Source organism: Telopea speciosissima, chromosome 2 (genome assembly GCF_018873765.1).
Source record: "Telopea speciosissima isolate NSW1024214 ecotype Mountain lineage chromosome 2, Tspe_v1, whole genome shotgun sequence".
In the NCBI taxonomy this organism is placed as follows: Eukaryota; Viridiplantae; Streptophyta; class Magnoliopsida; order Proteales; family Proteaceae; genus Telopea; species Telopea speciosissima.
Genome location: NC_057917.1, coordinates 54794273 through 54808092, shown reverse-complemented (window position 1 = coordinate 54808092; position 13820 = coordinate 54794273). Strand labels below are relative to the sequence as shown.

At 40.5% G+C, this 13820-nt stretch overlaps 1 protein-coding gene and 1 long non-coding RNA gene across 2 annotated transcripts in view; both read right to left on the bottom strand.

Annotated features, from left to right (window-relative positions):
* LOC122652927 (peroxisome biogenesis protein 3-2-like) overlaps positions 1-13820 on the bottom strand; it is a 28648-nt gene that overhangs the window by 2117 nt on the left and 12711 nt on the right. The window lies entirely within an intron of this gene.
* LOC122652928 lies at positions 6068-8621 on the bottom strand. The gene is made up of 3 exons (XR_006331671.1): positions 8607-8621; positions 6982-6987; positions 6068-6219 (listed from the first exon to the last, which is right to left on the bottom strand). It is a non-coding gene; the product is annotated as an uncharacterized LOC122652928 (long non-coding RNA).

The window sequence follows — 13820 nt, the reverse complement described above, 5'->3', positions numbered from 1 at the left end:
AGGGCTTAAGCCTTTGATAAGAACATCAGCAAGCTGATCATCTGAAGGAACAAAAGTAATGCACATTTGACCACTGTCGAGCTTCTCCTTAATGAAATGGCGGTCTATCTCCACGTGCTTTGTTCTATCATGATGAACAGGATTGTGAGCAATGCTGATTGTAGACTTACTGTCAGAGTACAATCGCATTGGCATCTCAACATCAATACCAAGGTCTTGCAACAACTCTTGGAGCCAAAGAGCCTCAAAGATACCCTTGGCCATAGCCCGAAACTCAGCCTCAGCACTAGAACAAGCCACAATTGTTTGTTTCTTGCTCCTCTAGGTAACAAGATTTCCTCCTACATAAGTACAATAGCCAGAAGTAGAACGCCTGTCATCAGGTGACCCAACCCAATCGGCATTTGTATCTGTTTCAACTTTCATGTGACCATGAGGTGAAACCGAAATCCCGTTGCCAGGTGCAGCCTTTAAATACCTCAAAATTCTGTAAACAACATCCAAATGGGTAGAATACGGGTCATGCATGTACTGGCTTACCAGACTCACTGTGAAGGGAATATCAGGGCGAGTATGAGACAGATAAATAAGTCTTCCCACCAATCTCTGGTACTGCTCCATATTCACTGGTTCTCCTTTTGACTGGAGGTGACAGTTAGGTTCAACAGGGGTTTCAGCTGGCTTACATCCCAGCATACTCGTCTCAGATAATAAATCCACGATGTTCTTCCTCTGGGATAGAGAGATTCCTTTGTTAGAATAGGCAACCTCAATACCCAGGAAGTAGAGATTCCTTTGTAGAATAGGCAACCTCAATACCCAGGAAGTAGAGATTCCTTTGTTAGAATAGGCAACCTCAATACCCAGGAAGTACCTAAGTTTACCCAGATCTTTGATCTCAAACTCAGTGCCCAATTTTTTTTTCAACAACTCAATCTCCTCCTGGCTACTTCCTGTCATAACTATGTCATCCACATACACGATCAACATAGTTACATGTGTGGTAGTCTTCTTAATAAACAATGCGTGATCCGCATTGCTTTGCTTGAATCTAATGGAGACCATTACTTTATGGAACCTACCAAACCACGCCCGAGGAGATTGCTTCAGCCCGTAGAGAGCTCGATTGAGTTTACACACCTTTCCCTGGGTCCTCCGAGAATCAAAACCCGGTGGAATGTCCATGGACCTCTTCAGCCAATTCACCATGCAAGAAGGCAGTTTTTACATCTAGCTGAAATAAGTCCTATCCATGATTCACTGCAAAAGATAGGAGCACTCTCACAGTATTCATTTTGGCCACTAGAGTAATTGTCTCCTGGTTATCGATCCCATACGTCTGGGTAAACCCTCTAGCATCCAGTCTGGCTTTATATCGCTCAATGCTTCCATCAACTTTATGTTTAACTGCAAAAACCCATTTATCTAGGGCTCTCACCTCTTCCTCCATAGCTTCTTTCTAGTCCGAGTGTGTACCATTGCCTCCTACCAAGAGTTAGGAATAGAAACAGAGCACAAAGAAGCAAGAAAGGTCTGGAAACTAAGAGACAAAGAGTCATAAGAGACCACATTAGAGATAGGGTGATGAGTACAACTACGTTTACCCTTCCTAACAGCAATAGGAAGTTCTAAAGTAGGATCACTAATAGGAATAGATGGTTGCTTACTAGAGGTAACAGGGTCAATAGGACCTGGAACCGTTCAGTCAATTCAGTAGGAGAGATGGTAGTAGGCTTGTGCTGCTCTTGCTTTCTCTTCCTAGAAGCTACTTTTAGTGGCTTATCTCCCTAAACCATATTTTCCTGTCCTGGCTGAACCGTGGCTTCAATCGGCACAGGAGTCTCCCCCTGAATAGGAATCTCACTCTGGCTTTGATCTTGTTCCTGACTAGCAACCCAATCCTCAAGAACCTCCTCTTCTTCCCATGGCAGCCCTGTAGGAGGAATCTGAAGGACCTCTTCATTTTGAACAGACTCCCCCTGAAGAGGGATAGGGTAGAAGGGAACATCTTCCTGAAAAACAACATCCATGGAAACAAACTTTCCGGGAAGAAGGATGAGAACACTTATATCCCTTTTGGGTAGCAAAGTATCCCAAAAAAATACACTGGAGACCCCCCGGATCAAATTTCTCATGGGGCTTTTATTATTCAGGACACGAGAGGGCATCCTATTAATAAGAAAGGCTGCAGTGCTAACAGCATCCCCCCAAAACCGAACAGAAACATTCATAGCAAAAAGTAAGGACCTAGCAACCTCAAGAAGATGACGGTTCTTCCTCTCTGCTACTCCATTTTGAGGTAGAGTATCTACACAGAAGGTTTGATGGATAATCCCATGGGCAGAAAAATAAGACTGAAAGGTCCCAACCGAGTACTCAGTTCCATTATCAAACCGAAGAATTCTGACTTTGGCATAAAACTGAATAGTAACCATGTTATGAAAATGTTGAAAAATATGGAAGACATCACTTTTCTGTTGCATTAAATAAACCCATGTAGTCCGACTATAACAATTGATAAATGTCACAAACCAACGATAACCAGAAGAAGAAAACACCCGGGCAAGGCCCCACACATCAGAATGAATTAAACTGAAAGGAACTAAACTACGTTTATCTGAAACAGGATAGGTATGTCTGGTTTGCTTAGCAAGAATGCAAGCATCACTGTGAAAATTGTTCAAATTACATGATTTAGTAAAAGTGGGAAATAAACTAGAGGAGTTCTTAAGGGTGGGTATCCCAATCGACGATGCCAAGTGTGCAAATCAGCAAGGGCTTTCGAAGCAGATCCTGGGAGAGAAGCCATAGTAGATAATGCAGTAGGAGGCTGCTCTCACAGGTACAAGCCACCTTCCATCTTCCCACATGCAATCGTACTGCTCGTGTCCAAGCCTTGAATAAACAGTGAGAAGGAAAAAAAGTTACTCTACAATTCAGCTCACGTGTGAGACTACTAATGGACAACAGGTTAGTAGAAAATTTTGGAACATGGAGTACAGAGGATAAGGAAAGAGAAGGTGAATAAGTAATAACACCTTTGCCTGAGATGGGAGAAAAAGAACCATTAGCAACCCGAACCTTATTATTACCAACTAATGGAGAATATTGGGAAAAAATTGAAGGGGAACCTGTCATGTGGTCAGTAGCTTCAAAGTCAATGATCCAAGAAATTGATTTGACAGAGGAGCAATGACCACAAAACTCAATACCTGTGGTAGAACTCTTAGAGGAATGGGCAGTAGTGGTAGAGGCAACACTGGCATGGGCCGAAGGTGCCGGAGTAGTAGCTTCCATTTAGACATCAAACTAAGTAGGTGAGTCAACTCATCTGTAGAGAGAGGTGTACTAGATGAATGATCTTCAGAGATGGACTGATGGGTAGCAATGCCTCTAGACCGTGATTGACCACGCCCACGAGACTCAGAGGGGCGACCATGGAGCTTCCAACAAAGATCCTTGGTGTGGCCTTCTAGACTAACTCTGTCAAGCTTGATAGAAACAATTACCTCATATGGTCAAGGTCTATTTCTCTTGTTGTTGGCTCCCGAGGTTTGACAGGACATCTGACTAATAAGTCAAGGCGAAAAGTGGTGGAGGGGTGAAAAAAGGCGGGAAAAAAAGTTGGGGAGGGGGGCAGTAGTCTCGCGGTAAGAGAGAAAGGCTCGAGAGAGAGAGAGAGAGAGAGAGAGAGAGAGAGAGGTGGAAGTGGTGGTGCTATGGTGGTGATGCTACAATTTGGTGAGGGATGGCGGCGGCTGTGCTGTGGCTCTCAAGCATGACACGAAACCCTAGATCGATTTCTCTTGGCTCTGAATACCATGATGAAATCAATCTTGGAATTTGGGAGAATGACTTGTGTCAATGAGACACAGGCCAACTTGATTTATGACATGGATAGAATATTCTAGAATGAGTACAAGACCAAAATACCCTTATAGACAATTCTATCCTTGTACCCATATTACAACAGTAATACATCCCCCCAATCAATTACTCAATTAGAGATGATTTGAGTAAAGAATATAGTTTTTTTTTAAAGTTTAGGTGTTGTTGAGCAGTGCATACGGGATTGGTGTCCCAATGATGCAAGACTAGGTGTCAAGCAACTAGGATCCATCTGGTAAGAACCCGATTATGGACAGATCGGAAAATACTTTGTAGATATTGGAGAGTTCAGATTGTAAGATGTCGATGGTGATGGTGAGGATGATGATAGTTGAAGATGAAGATATAAAGGTGGCAGCCCAGCCCAACCGTCGGAGTCCCACTGAGGTCATGATCGAAGGAGTCCCACCTTCATCCCACTTAAGTCTTACAAGCAAAAGTTCTCAAAGAGAGCAATTTGTTTTCATTCATGATTGCCTTTTGAGAGCAGCTAGGACTTGCATTATATAGAGATAGAAATCTTCAGTACAACACAATAACATTAAAGAGACTCTTAGAATTCCAAAACCCCTTTGGAATTACCCATACAAAGATAACAAATCCTAAACATAGAAATCTTCCCCCAAGACATAGAAAACTAAACCCAAAACATTGAACCTCACCCCTAATACATAGGAAACGTAAACCAAGAAAATTAAATAACTCTTGGAATTCTAAAAGACACTAAGAATACCAAAAGTCTTCTTCAGCAGCTGTTCCAAAATAATGGACCCAATTGGACCCAAAAAAAAAAAAAAAAAAACAAATAAAATAAACTCAGCAAGGCCAGGTCTTGGCCAACCTATCTGCAAGGTCTGGGCTTGGCTTGGTGTTGGCCTTGGACCAACATATGGACCAGGTTCTGGAAAAGAACCTTGTGAGCCAATTTCTCCCTACATCAATTCTCCTCTTCTTAGAAAAAACTCGAACTAGAGTTTTGGTCAAGGAAGGGATCAGCTTGGCGTGATGGAGATCAAACTTTAATTCAAAACAATGCTCTTGCAACTCTCTGAAGTTGGGGATGTAGTCATGTAATTGTGGTTCACGTTCGTCAAAACAGTTTGGCGGAAAAATAAAATCAATATTTTCAGTCTCCACCTCTGGTTCAATCTCAGTTACGAAGGGACTAACCACATATTCTTTAGAAACTACTTCACTATTCATTATCTCAATAGTGGACAGTATCCGTAGAAATCTTCGGATCTGCATGAGCAATCTTTGCTTCAATGGAAGTGTTGAACGTATTGATCATGTTCTCATCTACTGTTTCAGCTTGGCCTTCTTCTTGAATTTCTTCTGTTTTGTGTACTTGAACTTCTTCAACATATGCTGTCTTAGTAAAATCTTCGGTCTGTTCAACTGTGATTGATGATGCTTCAATCACTGTTTCTTCTTCTTGTGTCGAATCAGTCGGTTCCTCCTGTGGTTGCACGATTGATGTGGTCATTACTGGCTTTAATCCTCTCAGAACTTGAGTCATGCGCAGATGTGAGGGTCTTAGGATACAAATATTGTCGATCGATCAATCTCACCCTTTCGCTGTTCTAGCTAATCACAACCAACTCTGATAAATTTCTTTGAACTTGGAAAGATTTGGCATTGACCTCTGTCATAGTATGAGAACATTTCAAATTCAACGATCACTTGATTGGCAAGCTCAATGACTATCTCGTTTGTCTGAGACAATATATCCACAATGGATTGTGAAATGATGTTGTAACACCATCGTTCACCAACAACCAACAAGGCTGTTCTTCCATTAGGTAGTCAAACTCTTGTCTTGAATATTAAGGATTTAAATCAAGGTCATTCTCCTATCCAGCCATGCTCTGATACCAATTGATGTAAGACTAGGTGTCAAGCAACCAGGATCCATCTGGCGGAGAATAAAGAACCAGATTATGAACAGATTTGAAAATACTTTGTAGATGTTGGAGAGTTCAGATTGTAAGATGTTGATGGTGAGGTTGACGATAGTTGAAGATGAAGATATATAGGTGGCAGCCTACTAGTTGCCCAACTGTCGGAGTCCCACTGAGGTCATGATCGAAGGGGAGTCCTACTTTGATCCCACTTAAGTCTCACAAGCAAAAGTTCTCAATGAGAGCAATTTGTTTTCAATTCAAGGTTGCCTTTTGAGAGCAGCCAGGACTTGCATTATATAGAGATAAAAATCTTCAGTACAACACAATAACATTAAAGAGACTCTTAGAATTCCGAAACCCCTTTGGAATTCCCCATACATAGATAACAAATCCTAAACATAGATATCTGCCCCCAAGACATAGAAAACTAAACCCAAAACATTGAATCCCACCCCTAATACATAGGAAACGTAAACCAAGAAAATTAACTAACTCTTGGAATTCTAGAAGACACTAAGAATACCAAAAGTCTTCTCCAGCAGCTGTTCCAAAATAATGGACCCAAGTGGACCAAAAAAAAAAAAACAAATAAAATAAATTCAGCAGGGCCAGGTCTTGGCCAGCCTATCCGCAAGGTCTGGGCTTGGCTTGGTGCTGGTCTTGGACCAACATGTAGACTAGGTTCTGGAAAAGAACCTTGTGAGCAAATTTCTCCCTGCATCATCCAAATCTAATTTCTTCTCTTCTCTTCTGTTCTATTCTTCTTTCTGGTTTCTCCCAAGCAGATCGATCTCATCTCTCTTCCCTCCCCTTCCATAAATCTTATTTCTTCCCTTGACAACGGAGTTGCTTCCTTTAGCTCGGATTTGATTACAGATTTGATTATTGGGCCTACTTGCATCTGAGATCCTTAATCTGGATTTTCAGATTGCATCAGAGGGTCATAATGTACGCAGCCTTACCCCTTGCTTTCGCAGAGAGGGTGTTTCCAGACTCAAACCTGTGATCACTTGGTCACAATGGAGCAACCTTACCATTGCACCAAGGCCCGCCCACTTCAAGGTACCGATATGATATCTAATACAATTTGGTATTAGTACATGCAAGAAATCTCATAATTATATATAATCAATTGATTGCACTTGTCTCATTCTACTTTGTTGTCCTTTTTTATACATGATATTTTTACTTATTACTTATTTATAGTGTTTTACGCTTCAAAATTATATTTTGCATATCCTAAGCATTTTCATAGGTTTGTTAACAATTTCTATACATATCTTTAGCATATCTTGCGTCTCTCCGATACAATACGTCTCTTAAAATCACCCTTCTAATACCATAGCTAATACCGATTCTTTAAACCTTGCCTACAAGTTCCAAAAATACAAATTATCAACTCTACCATCTATAAGCCAAAAGATATATATATATAAGGAGGAGAAAGAGCCGTTGGAAAAGAGGGAGAAAATGGCGTGGGCATTAAATGTTTGGGATTTCATAGGAACATTAAAGGCTAGTGACATCATGGTTGTGTCATTATCCCATGCTTTGAAAGAACTTGTCCTCTAATTTGAAGCGACTATCTTTCTTTTCCGCAAACAACCTTTTGTTGCGCTTCGTTGAATACTAGATGTTTAGTGCCTGTCTACTGGAGTAACGAAACAATTCTTAGCAACCTTCTCAATTGTCAAGTTTGATTCTTGATTTTAAGATCACTTTTAGAACTTGCTCACCACAAGAATCATAACTTGCACTAATACCAAATTGATGCAGCTCAAAAGGGGAGGATTCAAAATAAATTATAAAAATAAAGAAAGTACAAGATAACAAGGGTCCAAGAAGACCACTTAACTCTAGGTCTCTTGGAAACTCACCTACCCAAGTGTGGGACTCACTCACCACTAGAGGACCTCAAACTGACAATGGGGCTCACCATGGCACACCCACAAGTTAAAAATAAAACAAAAAAGGGCATACCCGGTGCACGAGGCTCCCGCCATTGTGGGGTCAGGGGAGGGTCATAATGTACGCAGCCTTACCTCTGCTTTCGCAGAGAGGCAATTTCCAGACACAAGTTTTGAAAGAAATACAAATTACAAATAATCAACTCTACCTTTTGCAAGCCAAAAGATACATATGTGTGTGTGTGTGTGTGTGTGTGTGTGTATACACACACACATACCACTAGACGGCCTAAAATTCACATTGGGGCGCATCATGGCATACCCACAAATTCCAAAACTACACATTATCAACTCAAACTTCTAAAAGCCAAAAGATATATATATATATAGGAGGAGAAAGAGCAATTGAAATATTGAAATAGAGTCGTTGGTATGGAGCCATTGGAAAATAGCTGTTGAAAAAGAGCCATTGAAAGAGAGGGAGAAAGTGGAGTGGGCACTAAATTCTTGTGATGTCATGGGAGCATTAATGGCTAGTGACATCTTGGCTGCATCACCCTGCAAGCATAGAGAATAGCAGAAAACATTGGCCAAAAACTCCCACACCAAAACCAACCTCCTCTGGTTCTCCAAATCACCAAGGCCTAAAGAATGTATGCGTGTGGGTGTAAAAAAGGAAAAGTAGCCCATGATTTGTTTTCTCTTTTTCATATTTGTAAGTTTCTTATCTGTCCCTTGCTTAATTTTATTTGCCCATTTTTTTGGGTTTTTTCATTTTGTAGATTCCAAAAGAGAAGGAGTGTATCGGAGAGGTATTCATCTCTCCGATGCACAAGTGATTGGGGGTTGGTAGGATGAACCCTAGGTTCAGATTACACACCCCTTTCAACAAGATCCTAAGTAAAACCCAAAACAGAGAAAAAAAAGGGTAAAAAATAAGGTCAAAAGTCAACCTTATCAGATGGAATTCAAATTCTGGTCAAAGGTAAGTTGATGTTACTTTAACAAATCCCCAAAATACTGTGATGATTCAACAGCCAGATTTAATCCAGTTAGCAAAACAGCGAAATCAGCAAAAATAAATCAGAATAGATGAAAACTCTAATTACAGCCAATCAGGAACTCAGATGGACACTAGATTCTGGTGGATTGTAGTCGCCCAATAGAGGAACAAGTTCCCAAAAATGATGATGATCTAAGGGTCAGATTAAGACTAATTAATAAAAGAATAAATTTAGAAAATAAAAAGGGCAGAATAGAGAGATTTTAAATAATTCCAGATCAGCAGACCTGATCTGCACCAGGTCTTGGTCGAAAGCCTCTTTTAGGGAGGTCTTGATGCCCCAACAGTGATGCAGGAGCTGTTCCATGGCCCGCGCCAAACCCGTTAGAGAACCCAAGCCAGACGAACAAAGTTCAATTGGGTCTTTGGGTTCAGTAGGATATTTAGTTTATTTATTTATTACGATTTTTATTAGTAGGGATTATCTTGTAATCTTTTATTTTAATAGATTAATTAGTGATAGAATTGCATTAGGAATTTATTTCAGTTATTTTCTTTAAATACTAGCTTGTAATCAACGAAGATCAGGTTCGAGTTAAAGAAATTTGGTTTCTTATTGTTACCAGATTAATACGATAGATTCAGGTTCTTTGATGTAGATCACAAGTCCATATGTTCCCGCAAGAAACAAGCCCCAAAACCAGCCCAGCAAGGTTGTGGATTCGACTACTGTGAGAAGCAGCCTGGTCTGATGATGTGGCAAGTTTGTTGGTTCGATGGAGCATCACCTAAGGCAGCCCCAGCCCAGAGAGAAGCATGAAGAAGAAAAGAAACCAAGACAGAAATTTATTTTAAAAAAAAAAGGAAGTTACTGTTCATATGAACAGTACCCGAGTTACTGTTCACGTGAACAGTGATTTGGGGGCTGATATGGACAGCTGGTGTGAAATTAGCTACTGGATGTTGGTATAATATTCTATTAGAAGCTGCCATTAACTTAGTTTCTACTTTTGTAATAGTTTCTTAGTTATTAAATCTAGTTATCTAGTAGTTTCTAATTTTGTTTCTTTCTTTTTAATAGTTACTATATTTACTAGTTTCTAATTTTGTTCATTGCATGTTGGCTGAACTATAAACCCTAGTTTCTATTTTTAGAGGTTACTATTTCTTAAGTTTCTAATTTTGTAAGCTGACCTATTCCATTAAATAGGCAGCCCCTCTTGTAATAGAAACAGATATTGGAGAATAGAATTTGCGGCCAAGCTTGCCATCGGTTATGGGAGAAATACCATGTTTCAATAGCTGGGATAGTTGTGGGTGAGAGACCTAGGCTGAGAGAGCCATCCCCTACCCCCCATTCTCTTCTATCTTCTCTTCTTGATCTTCTTCTCCTTTCTTCTTATCCTTAATGGGGTCCATTCATATGTAATAGAAAACAACAATAAAAAAACAGGGAGTTTTAGTTATTTAATTTGTTCCTTATCGTGTTGATCCTGGCTGCAATCGATCTCCCGCTGGTTTCCCTGGTTCGAGGTCGACTTTTGCATTATTCTTCCTTTCTGGTTTTTCTTTCCTCATCCCCTGCTTCTGGACAGTAATAGCAGCCGCTTACAGTTGGATTGATCTCCATTGATACAACTCCTTCCCTCCTAAGAATCTGGGCATCCATTAGGTAAACCGTAGGCGATCTAAACCCTAGATGCTTAGCCCGAAATCATTCTCTGTTACGAATAATCTAACTGCATTCAGAGTGAAACCAGTAACTGCTGCCTGGGATAACTTCAGAGAGTTTTTTGCTTAATGAATCAAGGCTGTATCGCTGAGATAACACCTGAACTTCATAGGGTTGTGCACTGCGAGACAGCTCCCAGAATATTGGCTTGTTTGGGCTTGTCGTGTGGAGGTTCTTCCAAAAACATGTTGCTGCCTTATCGCCATAGCCATATACATATCAGGTTGAAGAAGACAGCCCCCTTCCCACGATTCTTAAAATCCTTTTATTTTATTTTTTTTGTTTCCCTTAATACCCTTTTCTTTTGCCTTTATTCCCCATTATCCCTTATTTTATATTTCATTCCAAATTTGCCCTCCCATCACTTACGTAAGTTTCATTCCTTTTCTTCACTTTGCTTGTTAGCCTTCTTTGGATTTCCATTAATTTACCAAAGTGCCATCTCCTAGGTTAACTTCAATATAATTACAGAATTGTCATTATTTCTTGCCATTGAGTCATCTATTATTCAGGAGGGCCTATAAGCAACCCAACAAGCCCAGGTTTGCATTGAAAAAAGATAGGGATGTCTGCTGATCGGATCTTCCTTATAGCAGCCAATGTCGATATTAAAAGCAAAAAAAAACACTTGTTTTGGAATTTTGGACAAGATATGGAGTTGTAGAAAACAATAGAGTATTTACTTGAATGTTGATGTAGAAGGAAGAATGAAGAAGAAAAAGATATGACTAAGCATCCCACCAAGACTCAAATGGAGTCCCACCACATAACACTGCATCTCACAGCAAATTTGAATCTCACAGAGTAAAGAAAAGGCTCAAGCCAAAATCTCATTAATCAAATTCGTGAACAAGGTTGTAACCCCTTACAAACTTATATAGAAGACTCAAAAATAGACTCAAACACTAAAACGGAAAGGCTTAACCCAATCCTTAACTAATAGTGTAACATAAATTGACTATAAAACAAAAATAATGAAGTAACTAACCCAAAACAGCACTAGACTTATAGAATCCTAATCCAGCCTACCTAAAACACTTAATAACAATTAAAATAAAAAATAAGGACACTTACTTGACCAGTCCCGTATGCCTAGCCTCTACCCATATTATAGGCCCATTAAAGTGGCCCACTCGATCAAAGGCCCAACACATACATAACCCAACCCAAAGCTAATTTCCAATAAAATAAGCCCATTTAGGTGATTTATCTGCATCAGTTCTCCCGGGCTTGAAGAAACTCAACCTCGAGTTTTGCAAAGTCAAAGAACCAACTTTACGCGGTGAACACCTCATCTTCAAAGTTCAAACCATCATAGAACTCAGGCAGCTCGTGGATATTAGGAATAAAGTCTTCAACCCTGGGGAGTTTTTGTGTCAAAGGAACAAGGCGGTAACACGAACTCTATCTCTTCAAGAACAACAATATTGGATCGTGACGGTTTCTTGTGAAGTGTTCTTGGCTTCGTCCTCACTCTTAGCCTTATCTTCCACCACTACTTCAACATCGTCCTCTTTTGAACTCTTCTACACAGCCTTCCATGGTAGGCTCTAGCGAAGAAAAGTCTTCTACATTTTGTGAATCAAAGAACACCCCAAGTAACTAAACGCTTCTATTGGCCACATCTTCAAAGGGATGTCGAGCATGTACACAAGCAGTGTCGCATGTGTCACCTCGTGAAAGGGACGAAGCAAAATACTGCTCTATATTCCCCGCTGCCTATTCCTCATACACCCTGGATTCACATCAACATGAACTTCGTGCTTGGCCTGCCCACTACTCAGGAGAAGCACGATTCTATATTTGTGATGGTTGATAGGTTTTCGAAGATGGTGCACCTCATTCCATGTCGGAGAACTTTTGATGCCAGAACTTTTGATGCCAGTCATATTGCAGCCCTCTTTGTGCGTATACATGGGTTGCCAGAGTCGATCTGATGCAAATTCGGGATCGAAACCCTAAGTTTGGGATCGCTATAGGCCCACCCAAGCTAGTAAAGGCTCAAATGGCAATTTTGTAATATATGGAACAGTGCAAGCCCTTAAAATAAGGTAAACCAAATAGTGGGTGAATCTGGAAGTAATTTTAAAAGGAGAGGATAATCATTGGGATTGAAATAGAGAAGAATAAAACAGAATTAGAGGTTATAAGTGATGCAGATAAGTCACCTAAAGGGCTTATTTATTGGAAATAAGCTTTGGGTTGGGTTATGTAGGTGTTGGGCTACTGAATCCTTTCTATAACTTTATCACAATCATTTCAGATCGAGATGTTAATTTCATGAGTTATTTCTGGAAGACATTGTGGATGAAGACGAATACAAAGTTGCAATTCTCTACAAGCTTCCAACCACAAACAGGTTGTCAATCGAAGTTTGGGTAATCTCTTACGTTGCCTCGTGAGGGATTGTGAGAAGACCTGGCCGTCCATACTCAACATAGTCGAGTTCACTTACAACTCGATTAACTGCACTATGGGACGTACTCCATTCGAGATCATACTCGAAATTCAACCTAAGAAGCCGATTGACTTGCTTCCCCTCTCTTCTCATGTATGTGTTAGTATTGAGGTGAACGAGTTTATCTGTCATAACACTGAGTTACACGCTGACCTGAGCCAATGCATTGCTCTCAATAATGATACATATAAGGCTATGGCTGATCGTCGTCGTCGTCGTCATCATCGTTACGTCGAGTTCAGACCTGGAGATATGGTGAATTGGTGATGCTATGAATCACTCCAGAAAGGTTTACACCTGGCACCAACCACAAGCTACATCCGTAGAAGATGGGTCCTTGCAAAATACTAAAGAAGATTGCCCTAATGCTTATGTTCTAGAACTGCCACCGGATATTACCATTAGCAACGTCTTCAACGTGGCATATTTGGCTCTTTGTGTGGGTCACCATTCAAATGAGGGCGACACTGAGCATTTCCTTTGGGTACCCCAGCTCATTACACCACTAACGGACGAGATTGAAGATGTCTTCAATGATAGATACATTGTGATACGTAATGGCAGTGGCTACCACAAGTTTCTTGTCAAGTGGAAGGGACAACCAAAGATTGGTTGCATTTGGATTCATGCAGACGATTTCAAGCAACTCAACCTGGACCTCTACGAGCAACACATGTCACTTTTATATTCGTCGGGGACGAATGCTTTCAAGCCGGGGAGAGTTGATGCATGGAGGGAGTACCTCACTTAATCCTGCAAGAAGAAGAAGAAGAAGAAGATATGACTAAGCATCCCACCTAGCCTCGACTGGAATCCACCAAACATTAATGGTACCCCACCACATAACACCGCATCTCACAGCAAATCTGAATCTCAGAGAGTAAAGAAAAGGCTCAAGCCAAAATCTCATTAATCCAATTTGTGTACA